At 44.9% G+C, this 11,869-nt stretch overlaps 46 non-coding genes across 46 annotated transcripts; all 46 read right to left on the bottom strand.

Moving 5' to 3' along the window:
- Positions 1-1,085: 1,085 nt before the first annotated feature.
- On the bottom strand, positions 1,086-1,177 carry Trnai-uau (transfer RNA isoleucine (anticodon UAU)). Its single transcript is given in 2 exon segments — positions 1,086-1,121; positions 1,140-1,177. It is a non-coding gene; the product is annotated as a tRNA-Ile (tRNA).
- A 99-nt stretch (positions 1,178-1,276) lies between these two features.
- On the bottom strand, positions 1,277-1,368 carry Trnai-uau (transfer RNA isoleucine (anticodon UAU)). The gene is given in 2 exon segments: positions 1,277-1,312; positions 1,331-1,368. It is a non-coding gene; the product is annotated as a tRNA-Ile (tRNA).
- Positions 1,369-1,467: 99 nt separating this feature from the next.
- Positions 1,468-1,559, bottom strand: Trnai-uau (transfer RNA isoleucine (anticodon UAU)). Its single transcript is given in 2 exon segments — positions 1,468-1,503; positions 1,522-1,559. It is a non-coding gene; the product is annotated as a tRNA-Ile (tRNA).
- Positions 1,560-1,658: 99 nt separating this feature from the next.
- Trnai-uau (transfer RNA isoleucine (anticodon UAU)) lies at positions 1,659-1,750 on the bottom strand. The gene is given in 2 exon segments: positions 1,659-1,694; positions 1,713-1,750. It is a non-coding gene; the product is annotated as a tRNA-Ile (tRNA).
- A 99-nt stretch (positions 1,751-1,849) lies between these two features.
- Trnai-uau (transfer RNA isoleucine (anticodon UAU)) lies at positions 1,850-1,941 on the bottom strand. The gene is given in 2 exon segments: positions 1,850-1,885; positions 1,904-1,941. It is a non-coding gene; the product is annotated as a tRNA-Ile (tRNA).
- A 99-nt stretch (positions 1,942-2,040) lies between these two features.
- Positions 2,041-2,132, bottom strand: Trnai-uau (transfer RNA isoleucine (anticodon UAU)). Its single transcript is given in 2 exon segments — positions 2,041-2,076; positions 2,095-2,132. It is a non-coding gene; the product is annotated as a tRNA-Ile (tRNA).
- A 99-nt stretch (positions 2,133-2,231) lies between these two features.
- Trnai-uau (transfer RNA isoleucine (anticodon UAU)) lies at positions 2,232-2,323 on the bottom strand. The gene is given in 2 exon segments: positions 2,232-2,267; positions 2,286-2,323. It is a non-coding gene; the product is annotated as a tRNA-Ile (tRNA).
- Positions 2,324-2,422: 99 nt separating this feature from the next.
- Positions 2,423-2,514, bottom strand: Trnai-uau (transfer RNA isoleucine (anticodon UAU)). The gene is given in 2 exon segments: positions 2,423-2,458; positions 2,477-2,514. It is a non-coding gene; the product is annotated as a tRNA-Ile (tRNA).
- A 99-nt stretch (positions 2,515-2,613) lies between these two features.
- Positions 2,614-2,705, bottom strand: Trnai-uau (transfer RNA isoleucine (anticodon UAU)). Its single transcript is given in 2 exon segments — positions 2,614-2,649; positions 2,668-2,705. It is a non-coding gene; the product is annotated as a tRNA-Ile (tRNA).
- A 99-nt stretch (positions 2,706-2,804) lies between these two features.
- On the bottom strand, positions 2,805-2,896 carry Trnai-uau (transfer RNA isoleucine (anticodon UAU)). The gene is given in 2 exon segments: positions 2,805-2,840; positions 2,859-2,896. It is a non-coding gene; the product is annotated as a tRNA-Ile (tRNA).
- A 99-nt stretch (positions 2,897-2,995) lies between these two features.
- Positions 2,996-3,087, bottom strand: Trnai-uau (transfer RNA isoleucine (anticodon UAU)). Its single transcript is given in 2 exon segments — positions 2,996-3,031; positions 3,050-3,087. It is a non-coding gene; the product is annotated as a tRNA-Ile (tRNA).
- A 99-nt stretch (positions 3,088-3,186) lies between these two features.
- On the bottom strand, positions 3,187-3,278 carry Trnai-uau (transfer RNA isoleucine (anticodon UAU)). The gene is given in 2 exon segments: positions 3,187-3,222; positions 3,241-3,278. It is a non-coding gene; the product is annotated as a tRNA-Ile (tRNA).
- Positions 3,279-3,377: 99 nt separating this feature from the next.
- Positions 3,378-3,470, bottom strand: Trnai-uau (transfer RNA isoleucine (anticodon UAU)). Its single transcript is given in 2 exon segments — positions 3,378-3,413; positions 3,432-3,470. It is a non-coding gene; the product is annotated as a tRNA-Ile (tRNA).
- Positions 3,471-4,411: 941 nt separating this feature from the next.
- On the bottom strand, positions 4,412-4,503 carry Trnai-uau (transfer RNA isoleucine (anticodon UAU)). Its single transcript is given in 2 exon segments — positions 4,412-4,447; positions 4,466-4,503. It is a non-coding gene; the product is annotated as a tRNA-Ile (tRNA).
- Positions 4,504-4,984: 481 nt separating this feature from the next.
- Trnai-uau (transfer RNA isoleucine (anticodon UAU)) lies at positions 4,985-5,076 on the bottom strand. Its single transcript is given in 2 exon segments — positions 4,985-5,020; positions 5,039-5,076. It is a non-coding gene; the product is annotated as a tRNA-Ile (tRNA).
- Positions 5,077-5,175: 99 nt separating this feature from the next.
- Trnai-uau (transfer RNA isoleucine (anticodon UAU)) lies at positions 5,176-5,267 on the bottom strand. Its single transcript is given in 2 exon segments — positions 5,176-5,211; positions 5,230-5,267. It is a non-coding gene; the product is annotated as a tRNA-Ile (tRNA).
- Positions 5,268-5,450: 183 nt separating this feature from the next.
- Trnai-uau (transfer RNA isoleucine (anticodon UAU)) lies at positions 5,451-5,542 on the bottom strand. The gene is given in 2 exon segments: positions 5,451-5,486; positions 5,505-5,542. It is a non-coding gene; the product is annotated as a tRNA-Ile (tRNA).
- A 99-nt stretch (positions 5,543-5,641) lies between these two features.
- Positions 5,642-5,733, bottom strand: Trnai-uau (transfer RNA isoleucine (anticodon UAU)). The gene is given in 2 exon segments: positions 5,642-5,677; positions 5,696-5,733. It is a non-coding gene; the product is annotated as a tRNA-Ile (tRNA).
- Positions 5,734-5,832: 99 nt separating this feature from the next.
- On the bottom strand, positions 5,833-5,924 carry Trnai-uau (transfer RNA isoleucine (anticodon UAU)). Its single transcript is given in 2 exon segments — positions 5,833-5,868; positions 5,887-5,924. It is a non-coding gene; the product is annotated as a tRNA-Ile (tRNA).
- Positions 5,925-6,023: 99 nt separating this feature from the next.
- Trnai-uau (transfer RNA isoleucine (anticodon UAU)) lies at positions 6,024-6,115 on the bottom strand. The gene is given in 2 exon segments: positions 6,024-6,059; positions 6,078-6,115. It is a non-coding gene; the product is annotated as a tRNA-Ile (tRNA).
- A 99-nt stretch (positions 6,116-6,214) lies between these two features.
- Trnai-uau (transfer RNA isoleucine (anticodon UAU)) lies at positions 6,215-6,306 on the bottom strand. The gene is given in 2 exon segments: positions 6,215-6,250; positions 6,269-6,306. It is a non-coding gene; the product is annotated as a tRNA-Ile (tRNA).
- Positions 6,307-6,596: 290 nt separating this feature from the next.
- On the bottom strand, positions 6,597-6,688 carry Trnai-uau (transfer RNA isoleucine (anticodon UAU)). The gene is given in 2 exon segments: positions 6,597-6,632; positions 6,651-6,688. It is a non-coding gene; the product is annotated as a tRNA-Ile (tRNA).
- Positions 6,689-6,787: 99 nt separating this feature from the next.
- Trnai-uau (transfer RNA isoleucine (anticodon UAU)) lies at positions 6,788-6,879 on the bottom strand. The gene is given in 2 exon segments: positions 6,788-6,823; positions 6,842-6,879. It is a non-coding gene; the product is annotated as a tRNA-Ile (tRNA).
- Positions 6,880-6,978: 99 nt separating this feature from the next.
- On the bottom strand, positions 6,979-7,070 carry Trnai-uau (transfer RNA isoleucine (anticodon UAU)). The gene is given in 2 exon segments: positions 6,979-7,014; positions 7,033-7,070. It is a non-coding gene; the product is annotated as a tRNA-Ile (tRNA).
- Positions 7,071-7,169: 99 nt separating this feature from the next.
- Positions 7,170-7,261, bottom strand: Trnai-uau (transfer RNA isoleucine (anticodon UAU)). Its single transcript is given in 2 exon segments — positions 7,170-7,205; positions 7,224-7,261. It is a non-coding gene; the product is annotated as a tRNA-Ile (tRNA).
- Positions 7,262-7,360: 99 nt separating this feature from the next.
- Trnai-uau (transfer RNA isoleucine (anticodon UAU)) lies at positions 7,361-7,452 on the bottom strand. Its single transcript is given in 2 exon segments — positions 7,361-7,396; positions 7,415-7,452. It is a non-coding gene; the product is annotated as a tRNA-Ile (tRNA).
- A 127-nt stretch (positions 7,453-7,579) lies between these two features.
- Trnai-uau (transfer RNA isoleucine (anticodon UAU)) lies at positions 7,580-7,671 on the bottom strand. The gene is given in 2 exon segments: positions 7,580-7,615; positions 7,634-7,671. It is a non-coding gene; the product is annotated as a tRNA-Ile (tRNA).
- Positions 7,672-7,771: 100 nt separating this feature from the next.
- Positions 7,772-7,864, bottom strand: Trnai-uau (transfer RNA isoleucine (anticodon UAU)). The gene is given in 2 exon segments: positions 7,772-7,807; positions 7,826-7,864. It is a non-coding gene; the product is annotated as a tRNA-Ile (tRNA).
- A 99-nt stretch (positions 7,865-7,963) lies between these two features.
- Trnai-uau (transfer RNA isoleucine (anticodon UAU)) lies at positions 7,964-8,055 on the bottom strand. Its single transcript is given in 2 exon segments — positions 7,964-7,999; positions 8,018-8,055. It is a non-coding gene; the product is annotated as a tRNA-Ile (tRNA).
- Positions 8,056-8,154: 99 nt separating this feature from the next.
- Positions 8,155-8,246, bottom strand: Trnai-uau (transfer RNA isoleucine (anticodon UAU)). Its single transcript is given in 2 exon segments — positions 8,155-8,190; positions 8,209-8,246. It is a non-coding gene; the product is annotated as a tRNA-Ile (tRNA).
- Positions 8,247-8,345: 99 nt separating this feature from the next.
- Trnai-uau (transfer RNA isoleucine (anticodon UAU)) lies at positions 8,346-8,437 on the bottom strand. The gene is given in 2 exon segments: positions 8,346-8,381; positions 8,400-8,437. It is a non-coding gene; the product is annotated as a tRNA-Ile (tRNA).
- A 99-nt stretch (positions 8,438-8,536) lies between these two features.
- On the bottom strand, positions 8,537-8,628 carry Trnai-uau (transfer RNA isoleucine (anticodon UAU)). Its single transcript is given in 2 exon segments — positions 8,537-8,572; positions 8,591-8,628. It is a non-coding gene; the product is annotated as a tRNA-Ile (tRNA).
- A 99-nt stretch (positions 8,629-8,727) lies between these two features.
- Positions 8,728-8,819, bottom strand: Trnai-uau (transfer RNA isoleucine (anticodon UAU)). The gene is given in 2 exon segments: positions 8,728-8,763; positions 8,782-8,819. It is a non-coding gene; the product is annotated as a tRNA-Ile (tRNA).
- Positions 8,820-8,918: 99 nt separating this feature from the next.
- Positions 8,919-9,010, bottom strand: Trnai-uau (transfer RNA isoleucine (anticodon UAU)). Its single transcript is given in 2 exon segments — positions 8,919-8,954; positions 8,973-9,010. It is a non-coding gene; the product is annotated as a tRNA-Ile (tRNA).
- A 99-nt stretch (positions 9,011-9,109) lies between these two features.
- Positions 9,110-9,201, bottom strand: Trnai-uau (transfer RNA isoleucine (anticodon UAU)). Its single transcript is given in 2 exon segments — positions 9,110-9,145; positions 9,164-9,201. It is a non-coding gene; the product is annotated as a tRNA-Ile (tRNA).
- Positions 9,202-9,300: 99 nt separating this feature from the next.
- Trnai-uau (transfer RNA isoleucine (anticodon UAU)) lies at positions 9,301-9,392 on the bottom strand. Its single transcript is given in 2 exon segments — positions 9,301-9,336; positions 9,355-9,392. It is a non-coding gene; the product is annotated as a tRNA-Ile (tRNA).
- Positions 9,393-9,498: 106 nt separating this feature from the next.
- Positions 9,499-9,590, bottom strand: Trnai-uau (transfer RNA isoleucine (anticodon UAU)). The gene is given in 2 exon segments: positions 9,499-9,534; positions 9,553-9,590. It is a non-coding gene; the product is annotated as a tRNA-Ile (tRNA).
- Positions 9,591-9,689: 99 nt separating this feature from the next.
- Positions 9,690-9,782, bottom strand: Trnai-uau (transfer RNA isoleucine (anticodon UAU)). Its single transcript is given in 2 exon segments — positions 9,690-9,725; positions 9,744-9,782. It is a non-coding gene; the product is annotated as a tRNA-Ile (tRNA).
- Positions 9,783-9,881: 99 nt separating this feature from the next.
- Positions 9,882-9,973, bottom strand: Trnai-uau (transfer RNA isoleucine (anticodon UAU)). Its single transcript is given in 2 exon segments — positions 9,882-9,917; positions 9,936-9,973. It is a non-coding gene; the product is annotated as a tRNA-Ile (tRNA).
- A 99-nt stretch (positions 9,974-10,072) lies between these two features.
- Trnai-uau (transfer RNA isoleucine (anticodon UAU)) lies at positions 10,073-10,164 on the bottom strand. Its single transcript is given in 2 exon segments — positions 10,073-10,108; positions 10,127-10,164. It is a non-coding gene; the product is annotated as a tRNA-Ile (tRNA).
- A 99-nt stretch (positions 10,165-10,263) lies between these two features.
- Positions 10,264-10,355, bottom strand: Trnai-uau (transfer RNA isoleucine (anticodon UAU)). The gene is given in 2 exon segments: positions 10,264-10,299; positions 10,318-10,355. It is a non-coding gene; the product is annotated as a tRNA-Ile (tRNA).
- Positions 10,356-10,454: 99 nt separating this feature from the next.
- Positions 10,455-10,546, bottom strand: Trnai-uau (transfer RNA isoleucine (anticodon UAU)). The gene is given in 2 exon segments: positions 10,455-10,490; positions 10,509-10,546. It is a non-coding gene; the product is annotated as a tRNA-Ile (tRNA).
- A 98-nt stretch (positions 10,547-10,644) lies between these two features.
- Trnai-uau (transfer RNA isoleucine (anticodon UAU)) lies at positions 10,645-10,736 on the bottom strand. Its single transcript is given in 2 exon segments — positions 10,645-10,680; positions 10,699-10,736. It is a non-coding gene; the product is annotated as a tRNA-Ile (tRNA).
- Positions 10,737-10,835: 99 nt separating this feature from the next.
- On the bottom strand, positions 10,836-10,927 carry Trnai-uau (transfer RNA isoleucine (anticodon UAU)). The gene is given in 2 exon segments: positions 10,836-10,871; positions 10,890-10,927. It is a non-coding gene; the product is annotated as a tRNA-Ile (tRNA).
- A 99-nt stretch (positions 10,928-11,026) lies between these two features.
- Trnai-uau (transfer RNA isoleucine (anticodon UAU)) lies at positions 11,027-11,118 on the bottom strand. Its single transcript is given in 2 exon segments — positions 11,027-11,062; positions 11,081-11,118. It is a non-coding gene; the product is annotated as a tRNA-Ile (tRNA).
- A 99-nt stretch (positions 11,119-11,217) lies between these two features.
- On the bottom strand, positions 11,218-11,309 carry Trnai-uau (transfer RNA isoleucine (anticodon UAU)). Its single transcript is given in 2 exon segments — positions 11,218-11,253; positions 11,272-11,309. It is a non-coding gene; the product is annotated as a tRNA-Ile (tRNA).
- Positions 11,310-11,869: the final 560 nt, after the last annotated feature.

The raw sequence follows: 11,869 nt of genomic DNA, 5'->3' as shown, positions 1-11,869 counted from the left end.
AATATGCTCATGAAAACGTGACATGTAACATGGTGAAGTGTGACGCTGAGTGACAAATGAGGAAGGGGGTCAAGTATGTTGAAAAAAAAATGTGACATCATTTATGGACAGCCCCCAAAAACTTTTTTAAAGGGGTCCGCCATAAATATTGGTCTACAAAAAGGGTCCGCTGGCTATTAAGTTCGGGAAGCCCTGGTCTAAGGGTTTAACCGGTTAGACGGGGCGCTGAAGACAGTTCTGTGACAAAATCCAGATAGGAGCGGAGCAACATATACAGTGCAGAATCAACAGCGGTGATGATTTGAAATGGGAGCTTGGAGGACTCTGACCACGTTGACCACGACAGTTTTTATTTAGATTTTATTTATTTTTGTGCATCAGTCTCCATTAGCGTACACACACGATCTTCGATTGACTTGGTTCAAATCCGCGACATCCAGTTACGTTATTGTTAAACGGAATAATTAAGAAAATCAAAAAGTATAATTTTATTGAAGTAGTTTTATTGAAACTATTTCTTTAATATTCAAAAAGTGCAACGTCGTAAATCGGAGGGGGGGGGGGTAGGGTTGCTATCAGAGTCCCGCTTAGCGCTATCCTTAATTCGTTTTTAAAAGTAATCCGCCAGACCCAGGTGAGAATCAATCTCACTAAAAATGTAAAATCGTAGCTTAAGTAGTGACACGATCGACATCTTGGGTCTAAATACCTATTTCTTCCCACGTCTGACATGATGAAGTGGAGTGTTCTGCTTATTGATTGTGGATTAAAGTGGGGTAATTGAGACATTTTTTTGAGAAAGAAAAATATATTATTTTACCACAACAGACATAGTAGAAAGTAAGTGGCCTTTGGCCCCAAGATACCGGACGTGTCGCCACATAAACTATGATCGAAGACGAGGACTTTGGATCTACAAACCTCGGCATAACTCACAAGCACTTTCTTATAAGTACCCGCGCGCTAACCAGTTGCGCCACTGGGGCTCGGATGCTGTACGTTCTGTGTCGAGATGATCATTGTCGCGTTGCATGAAATATTAAGGAAAATGAACAAAGATTGCCTGATTCAAAAAACACAATGACTGCCCCAGGTGAGGATCGAACTCACAACCTCGGCATAACTCACAAGTACTTTCTTATAAGTACCGCGCGCTAACCAGTTGCGCCACTGGGGCTCGGATGCTGTACGTTCTGTGTCGAGATGATCATTGTCGCGTTGCATGAAATATTAAGGAAAATGAACAAAGATTGCCTGATTCAAAAAACACAATGACTGCCCCAGGTGAGGATCGAACTCACAACCTCGGCATAACTCACAAGTACTTTCTTATAAGTACCGCGCGCTAACCAGTTGCGCCACTGGGGCTCGGATGCTGTACGTTCTGTGTCGAGATGATCATTGTCGCGTTGCATGAAATATTAAGGAAAATGAACAAAGATTGTCTGATTCAAAAAACACAACGACTGCCCCAGGTGAGGATCGAACTCACAACCTCGGCATAACTCACAAGTACTTTCTTATAAGTACCGCGCGCTAACCAGTTGCGCCACTGGGGCTCGGAAGCTGTACGTTCTGTGTCGAGATGATCATTGTCGCGTTGCATGAAATATTAAGGAAAATGAACAAAGATTGCCTGATTCAAAAAACACAATGACTGCCCCAGGTGAGGATCGAACTCACAACCTCGGCATAACTCACAAGTACTTTCTTATAAGTACCGCGCGCTAACCAGTTGCGCCACTGGGGCTCGGATGCTGTACGTTCTGTGTCGAGATGATCATTGTCGCGTTGCATGAAATATTAAGGAAAATGAACAAAGATTGCCTGATTCAAAAAACACAATGACTGCCCCAGGTGAGGATCGAACTCACAACCTCGGCATAACTCACAAGTACTTTCTTATAAGTACCGCGCGCTAACCAGTTGCGCCACTGGGGCTCGGATGCTGTACGTTCTGTGTCGAGATGATCATTGTCGCGTTGCATGAAATATTAAGGAAAATGAACAAAGATTGCCTGATTCAAAAAACACAATGACTGCCCCAGGTGAGGATCGAACTCACAACCTCGGCATAACTCACAAGTACTTTCTTATAAGTACCGCGCGCTAACCAGTTGCGCCACTGGGGCTCGGATGCTGTACGTTCTGTGTCGAGATGATCATTGTCGCGTTGCATGAAATATTAAGGAAAATGAACAAAGATTGCCTGATTCAAAAAACACAATGACTGCCCCAGGTGAGGATCGAACTCACAACCTCGGCATAACTCACAAGTACTTTCTTATAAGTACCGCGCGCTAACCAGTTGCGCCACTGGGGCTCGGATGCTGTACGTTCTGTGTCGAGATGATCATTGTCGCGTTGCATGAAATATTAAGGAAAATGAACAAAGATTGCCTGATTCAAAAAACACAATGACTGCCCCAGGTGAGGATCGAACTCACAACCTCGGCATAACTCACAAGTACTTTCTTATAAGTACCGCGCGCTAACCAGTTGCGCCACTGGGGCTCGGATGCTGTACGTTCTGTGTCGAGATGATCATTGTCGCGTTGCATGAAATATTAAGGAAAATGAACAAAGATTGCCTGATTCAAAAAACACAATGACTGCCCCAGGTGAGGATCGAACTCACAACCTCGGCATAACTCACAAGTACTTTCTTATAAGTACCGCGCGCTAACCAGTTGCGCCACTGGGGCTCGGATGCTGTACGTTCTGTGTCGAGATGATCATTGTCGCGTTGCATGAAATATTAAGGAAAATGAACAAAGATTGCCTGATTCAAAAAACACAATGACTGCCCCAGGTGAGGATCGAACTCACAACCTCGGCATAACTCACAAGTACTTTCTTATAAGTACCGCGCGCTAACCAGTTGCGCCACTGGGGCTCGGATGCTGTACGTTCTGTGTCGAGATGATCATTGTCGCGTTGCATGAAATATTAAGGAAAATGAACAAAGATTGCCTGATTCAAAAAACACAATGACTGCCCCAGGTGAGGATCGAACTCACAACCTCGGCATAACTCACAAGTACTTTCTTATAAGTACCGCGCGCTAACCAGTTGCGCCACTGGGGCTCGGATGCTGTACGTTCTGTGTCGAGATGATCATTGTCGCGTTGCATGAAATATTAAGGAAAATGAACAAAGATTGCCTGATTCAAAAAACACAATGACTGCCCCAGGTGAGGATCGAACTCACAACCTCGGCATAACTCACAAGTACTTTCTTATAAGTACCGCGCGCTAACCAGTTGCGCCACTGGGGCTCGGATGCTGTACGTTCTGTGTCGAGATGATCATTGTCGCGTTGCATGAAATATTAAGGAAAATGAACAAAGATTGTCTGATTCAAAAAACACAACGACTGCCCCAGGTGAGGATCGAACTCACAACCTCGGCATAACTCACAAGTACTTTCTTATAAGTACCCGCGCGCTAACCAGTTGCGCCACTGGAGCTCGGATGCTGCACGTTCCAGAGCCGTGTCCAAGGGGAGGGTTTTAGGGGTTAAACCCCTCCCATTGAAAAAAAAAAGTATGTCAAATGAAGAAAACAATTGACTTAAATTAACTTTAATGTGAAAGCCTGCGTTTAACGCTCCCCCCCCCCTTCTCTCTGAAGTTTTTCTGTAATTTTAACTCAGTAATACTGTATTTTTTTTCCTATAATTCAACTCGGACCTAAATTCTTGCATTTCTTTCTTCTTTTATAATTTAAAATTTTTTGCATAACATTCAAATGTTATGCAATTTACAACTGTTAAAGCTTTGCCGGCTGAAATAATATTTTGGAAAAACTGTGGTGGTAGAACCGTTGAATTATCTACCAATACAAAGCATTAATAATGCTTATTGTAAGGAGGTAACGATGAATTTGGCATGTGTTGCAGCTGTGAAGATGTATTAGTGATTGTATTTAGTAATGTAATTTGCATCTACAATACGCTCATTCTAAGCAGTATTTCAGAACATAAAATCTGATATGCATTCTTTTACATAAAAAGAATTCGTGGAGAGTTTTTAATACTTGTTGCAATAAACCGCATAGTTAACAGATTTAATTAAAAAGAAACAAACAAGGTTTGATAAAAGTGAACCTGTAAAATGAAGGATACTTTGGTCACTTGAGCAGCCAGAATTATTCTTCTAGGGGAAGAAGGGGGGGGGGAGGTACAGCAATACTTACAGGTGCATAAACGCCATACTGGGATCGACAATTTGTAGTAAAACTAAAGGTTGTGAGGGATTGAATCCCCCCCCCCAGGTAAGATTAAAACCCCTCCCTTTATGAAAATCTGGACACGGGCCTGGTACGTTCTGTGTCGAGATGATCATTGTCGCGTTGCATGAAATATTAAGGAAAATGAACAAAGATTGTCTGATTCAAAAAACACAACGACTGCCCCAGGTGAGGATCGAACTCACAACCTCGGCATAACTCACAAGTACTTTCTTATAAGTACCGCGCGCTAACCAGTTGCGCCACTGGGGCTCGGATGCTGTACGTTCTGTGTCGAGATGATCATTGTCTCGTTGCATGAAATATTAAGGAAAATGAACAAAGATTGTCTGATTCAAAAAACACAACGTCTGCCCCAGGTGAGGATCGAACTCACAACCTCGGCATAACTCACCAGTACTTTCGGATAAGTACTGCGCGCTAACCAGTTGCGCCACTGGGGTTTGGGTGCTGTACGTTCTGTGTCGAGACGATCATTGTCGCGTTGCATGAAATATTAACGAAAATGAACAGAGATTGTCTGATTCAAAAAACACAACGTCTGCCCCAGGTGAGGATCGAACACACAACCTCGGCATAACTCACAAGTACTTTCTTATAAATACTGCGCGCTAACCAGTTGCGCCACTGGGGCTCGGGTGCTGTACGTTCTGTGTCGAGACGATCATTGTCGCGTTGCATGAAATATTAAGGAAAATGAACAAAGATTGTCTGATTCAAAAAACACAATGACTGCCCCAGGTGAGGATCGAACTCACAACCTCGGCATAACTCACAAGTACTTTCTTATAAGTACCGCGCGCTAACCAGTTGCGCCACTGGGGCTCGGGTGCTGTACGTTCTGTGTCGAGATGATCATTGTCGCGTTGCATGAAATATTAAGGAAAATGAACAAAGATTGTCTGATTCAAAAAACACAATGACTGCCCCAGGTGAGGATCGAACTCACAACCTCGGCATAACTCACAAGTACTTTCTTATAAGTACCGCGCGCTAACCAGTTGCGCCACTGGGGCTCGGGTGCTGTACGTTCTGTGTCGAGATGATCATTGTCTCGTTGCATGAAATATTAAGGAAAATGAACAAAGATTGTCTGATTCAAAAAACACAATGACTGCCCCAAGAGATGATCATTGTCTCGTTGCATGAAATATTAAGGAAAATGAACAAAGATTGTCTGATTCAAAAAACACAATGACTGCCCCAGGTGAGGATCGAACTCACAACCTCGGCATAACTCACAAGTACTTTCTTATAAGTACCGCGCGCTAACCAGTTGCGCCACTGGGGCTCGGGTGCTGTACGTTCTGTGTCGAGATGATCATTGTCGCGTTGCATGAAATATTAAGGAAAATGAACAAAGATTGTCTGATTCAAAAAACACAATGACTGCCCCAGGTGAGGATCGAACTCACAACCTCGGCATAACTCACAAGTACTTTCTTATAAGTACCGCGCGCTAACCAGTTGCGCCACTGGGGCTCGGGTGCTGTACGTTCTGTGTCGAGATGATCATTGTCGCGTTGCATGAAATATTAAGGAAAATGAACAAAGATTGTCTGATTCAAAAAACACAATGACTGCCCCAGGTGAGGATCGAACTCACAACCTCGGCATAACTCACAAGTACTTTCTTATAAGCACCGCGCGCTAACCAGTTGCGCCACTGGGGCGCGGATGCTGTGCGTTCTGTGTCGAGATGATCATTGTCGCGTTGCATGAAATATTAAGGAAAATGAACAAAGATTGTCTGATTCAAAAAACACAATGACTGCCCCAGGTGAGGATCGAACTCACAACCTCGGCATAACTCACAAGTACTTTCTTATAAGTACCGCGCGCTAACCAGTTGCGCCACTGGGGCTCGGGTGCTGTACGTTCTGTGTCGAGATGATCATTGTCTCGTTGCATGAAATATTAAGGAAAATGAACAAAGATTGTCTGATTCAAAAAACACAACGTCTGCCCCAGGTGAGGATCGAACTCACAACCTCGGCATAACTCACCAGTACTTTCGTATAAGTACTGCGCGCTAACCAGTTGCGCCACTGGGGTTTGGGTGCTGTACGTTCTGTGTCGAGACGATCATTGTCGCGTTGCATGAAATATTAACGAAAATGAACAGAGATTGTCTGATTCAAAAAACACAACGTCTGCCCCAGGTGAGGATCGAACACACAACCTCGGCATAACTCACAAGTACTTTCTTATAAATACTGCGCGCTAACCAGTTGCGCCACTGGGGCTCGGGTGCTGTACGTTCTGTGTCGAGACGATCATTGTCGCGTTGCATGAAATATTAAGGAAAATGAACAAAGATTGTCTGATTCAAAAAACACAATGACTGCCCCAGGTGAGGATCGAACTCACAACCTCGGCATAACTCACAAGTACTTTCTTATAAGTACCGCGCGCTAACCAGTTGCGCCACTGGGGCTCGGGTGCTGTACGTTCTGTGTCGAGATGATCATTGTCGCGTTGCATGAAATATTAAGGAAAATGAACAAAGATTGTCTGATTCAAAAAACACAATGACTGCCCCAGGTGAGGATCGAACTCACAACCTCGGCATAACTCACAAGTACTTTCTTATAAGTACCGCGCGCTAACCAGTTGCGCCACTGGGGCTCGGGTGCTGTACGTTCTGTGTCGAGATGATCATTGTCTCGTTGCATGAAATATTAAGGAAAATGAACAAAGATTGTCTGATTCAAAAAACACAATGACTGCCCCAGGTGAGGATCGAACTCACAACCTCGGCATAACTCACAAGTACTTTCTTATAAGTACCGCGCGCTAACCAGTTGCGCCACTGGGGCTCGGGTGCTGTACGTTCTGTGTCGAGATGATCATTGTCGCGTTGCATGAAATATTAAGGAAAATGAACAAAGATTGTCTGATTCAAAAAACACAATGACTGCCCCAGGTGAGGATCGAACTCACAACCTCGGCATAACTCACAAGTACTTTCTTATAAGTACCGCGCGCTAACCAGTTGCGCCACTGGGGCTCGGGTGCTGTACGTTCTGTGTCGAGATGATCATTGTCGCGTTGCATGAAATATTAAGGAAAATGAACAAAGATTGTCTGATTCAAAAAACACAATGACTGCCCCAGGTGAGGATCGAACTCACAACCTCGGCATAACTCACAAGTACTTTCTTATAAGCACCGCGCGCTAACCAGTTGCGCCACTGGGGCGCGGCATAACCAGTTGCGCCACTGGGGCTCGGATGCTGTGCGTTCTGTGTCGAGATGATCATTGTCGCGTTGCATGAAATATTAAGGAAAATGAACAAAGATTGTCTGATTCAAAAAACACAATGACTGCCCCAGGTGAGGATCGAACTCACAACCTCGGCATAACTCACAAGTACTTTCTTATAAGTACCGCGCGCTAACCAGTTGCGCCACTGGGGCTCGGGTGCTGTACGTTCTGTGTCGAGATGATCATTGTCGCGTTGCATGAAATATTAAGGAAAATGAACAAAGATTGTCTGATTCAAAAAAACACAATGACTGCCCCAGGTGAGGATCGAACTCACAACCTCGGCATAACTCACAAGTACTTTCTTATAAGTACCGCGGCGCGAACCAGTTGCGCCACTGGGGCTCGGGTGCTGTACGTTCTGTGTCGAGATGATCATTGTCGCGTTGCATGAAATATTGAGGAAAATGAACAAAGATTGTCTGATTCAAAAAACACAATGACTGCCCCAGGTGAGGATCGAACTCACAACCTCGGCATAACTCACAAGTACTTTCTTATAAGTACCGCGCGCTAACCAGTTGCGCCACTGGGGCTCGGGTGCTGTACGTTCTGTGTCGAGATGATCATTGTCGCGTTGCATGAAATATTAAGGAAAATGAACAAAGATTGTCTGATTCAAAAAACACAATGACTGCCCCAGGTGAGGATCGAACTCACAACCTCGGCATAACTCACAAGTACTTTCTTATAAGTACCGCGCGCTAACCAGTTGCGCCACTGGGGCTCGGGTGCTGTACGTTCTGTGTCGAGATGATCATTGTCGCGTTGCATGAAATATTAAGGAAAATGAACAAAGATTGTCTGATTCAAAAAACACAATGACTGCCCCAGGTGAGGATCGAACTCACAACCTCGGCATAACTCACAAGTACTTTCTTATAAGTACCGCGCGCTAACCAGTTGCGCCACTGGGGCTCGGGTGCTGTACGTTCTGTGTCGAGATGATCATTGTCGCGTTGCATGAAATATTAAGGAAAATGAACAAAGATTGTCTGATTCAAAAAACACAATGACTGCCCCAGGTGAGGATCGAACTCACAACCTCGGCATAACTCACAAGTACTTTCTTATAAGTACCGCGCGCTAACCAGTTGCGCCACTGGGGCTCGGGTGCTGTACGTTCTGTGTCGAGATGATCATTGTCGCGTTGCATGAAATATTAAGGAAAATGAACAAAGATTGTCTGATTCAAAAAACACAATGACTGCCCCAGGTGAGGATCGAACTCACAACCTCGGCATAACTCACAAGTACTTTCTTATAAGTACCGCGCGCTAACCAGTTGCGCCACTGGGGCTCGGGTGCTGTACGTTCTGTGTCGAGATGATCATTGTCGCGTTGCATGAAATATTAAGGAAAATGAACAAAGATTGTCTGATTCAAAAAACACAATGACTGCCCCAGGTGAGGATCGAACTCACAACCTCGGCATAACTCACAAGTACTTTCTTATAAGTACCGCGCGCTAACCAGTTGCGCCACTGGGGCTCGGGTGCTGTACGTTCTGTGTCGAGATGATCATTGTCGCGTTGCATGAAATATTAAGGAAAATGAACAAAGATTGTCTGATTCAAAAAACACAATGACTGCCCCAGGTGAGGATCGAACTCACAACCTCGGCATAACTCACAAGTACTTTCTTATAAGTACCGCGCGCGAACCAGTTGCGCCACTGGGGCTCGGGTGCTGTACGTTCTGTGTCGAGATGATCATTGTCGCGTTGCATGAAATATTGAGGAAAATGAACAAAGATTGTCTGATTCAAAAAACACAATGACTGCCCCAGGTGAGGATCGAACTCACAACCTCGGCATAACTCACAAGTACTTTCTTATAAGTACCGCGCGCTAACCAGTTGCGCCACTGGGGCTCGGGTGCTGTGACGTTCTGTGTCGAGATGATGCATTGTCGCGTTGCATGAAATATTAAGGAAAATGAACAAAGATTGTCTGATTCAAAAATAAGTACACAATGACTGCCCCAGGTGAGGATCGAACTCACAACCTCGGCATAACTCACAAGTACTTTCTTATAAGTACCGCGCGCTAACCAGTTGCGCCACTGGGGCTCGGGTGCTGTACGTTCTGTGTCGAGATGATCATTGTCGCGTTGCATGAAATATTAAGGAAAATGAACAAAGATTGTCTGATTCAAAAAACACAATGACTGCCCCAGGTGAGGATCGAACTCACAACCTCGGCATAACTCACAAGTACTTTCTTATAAGTACCCGCGCGCTAACCAGTTGCGCCACTGGGGCTCGGATGCTGTACGTTCTGTGTCGAGATGATGATTGTCGCGTTGCATGAAATATTGAGGAAAATGAACAAAGATTGTCTGATTCAAAAAACACAATGACTGCCCCAGGTGAGGATCGAACTCACAACCTCGGCATAACTCACAAGTACTTTCTTATAAGTACCGCGCGCTAACCAGTTGCGCCACTGGGGCTCGGGTGCTGTACGTTCTGTGTCGAGATGATCATTGTCGCGTTGCATGAAATATTAAGGAAAATGAACAAAGATTGTCTGATTCAAAAAACACAATGACTGCCCCAGGTGAGGATCGAACTCACAACCTCGGCATAACTCACAAGTACTTTCTTATAAGTACCGCGCGCTAACCAGTTGCGCCACTGGGGCTCGGATGCTGTACGTTCTGTGTCGAGATGATCATTGTCGCGTTGCATGAAATATTAAGGAAAATGAACAAAGATTGTCTGATTCAAAAAACACAATGACTGCCCCAGGTGAGGATCGAACTCACAACCTCGGCATAACTCACAAGTACTTTCTTATAAGTACCGCGCGCTAACCAGTTGCGCCACTGGGGCTCGGGTGCTGTACGTTCTGTGTCGAGATGATCATTGTCGCGTTGCATGAAATATTAAGGAAAATGAACAAAGATTGTCTGATTCAAAAAACACAATGACTGCCCCAGGTGAGGATCGAACTCACAACCTCGGCATAACTCACAAGTACTTTCTTATAAGTACCGCGCGCTAACCAGTTGCGCCACTGGGGCTCGGGTGCTGTACGTTCTGTGTCGAGATGATCATTGTCGCGTTGCATGAAATATTAAGGAAAATGAACAAAGATTGTCTGATTCAAAAACACAATGACTGCCCCAGGTGAGGATCGAACTCACAACCTCGGCATAACTCACAAGTACTTTCTTATAAGTACCGCGCGCTAACCAGTTGCGCCACAGGGGCTCGGGTGCTGTACGTTCTGTGTCGAGATGATCATTGTCGCGTTGCATGAAATATTAAGGAAAATGAACAAAGATTGTCTGATTCAAAAAACACAATGACTGCCCCAGGTGAGGATCGAACTCACAACCTCGGCATAACTCACAAGTACTTTCTTATAAGTACCGCGCGCTAACCAGTTGCGCCACTGGGGCTCGGGTGCTGTACGTTCTGTGTCGAGATGATGATTGTCGCGTTGCATGAAATATTGAGGAAAATGAACAAAGATTGTCTAAATCAAAAAACACAAAGACTGCCCCAGGTGAGGATCGAACTCACAACCTCGGCATAACTCACAAGTACTTTCTTATAAGTACCGCGCGCTAACCAGTTGCGCCACTGGGGCTCGGATGCTGTACGTTCTGTGTCGAGATGATGATTGTCGCGTTGCATGAAATATTGAGGAAAATGAACAAAGATTGTCTGATTCAAAAAACACAACGACTGCCCCAGGTGAGGATCGAACTCACAACCTCGGCATAACTCACAAGTACTTTCTTATAAGTACCGCGCGCTAACCAGTTGCGCCACTGGGGCTCGGGTGCTGTACGTTCTGTGTCGAGATGATCATTGTCGCGTTGCATGAAATATTACGGAAAATGAACAAAGATTGTCTGATTCAAAAAACACAACAATTGCTCCAGGTAAAGTTTGAACTCACAACCTCGGCATAACTCACAAGTACTTTCTTATAAGTACCGCGCGCTAACCAGTTGCGCCACTGGGGCTCGGATGCTGTACGTTCTGTGTCGAGACGATCATTGTCGCGTTGCATGAAATATTACGGAAAATGAGCAAAGATTGTCTGATTCAAAAAACACAACGACTGCCCCAGTTGAGGATCGAACACACAACCTCGGCATAACTCACAAGTACTTTCTTATAAGTACTGCGCGCTAACCAGTTGCGCCACTGGGGCTCGGGTGCTGTACGTTCTGTGTCGAGATGATCATTGTCGCGTTGCATGAAATATTAAGGAAAATGAACAAAGATTGTCTGATTCAAAAAACACAACGTCTGCCCCAGGTGAGGATCGAACTCACAACCTCGGCATAACTCACCAGTACTTTCTTATAAGTACTGCGCGCGAACCAGTT

The sequence above is a fragment of the Uloborus diversus genome, chromosome 2, assembly GCF_026930045.1.
Source record: "Uloborus diversus isolate 005 chromosome 2, Udiv.v.3.1, whole genome shotgun sequence".
Classification (NCBI taxonomy): Eukaryota; Metazoa; Arthropoda; class Arachnida; order Araneae; family Uloboridae; genus Uloborus; species Uloborus diversus.
Note: the sequence above shows the minus strand (reverse complement) of the source record. Positions and strands in the feature narration are given on the sequence as shown.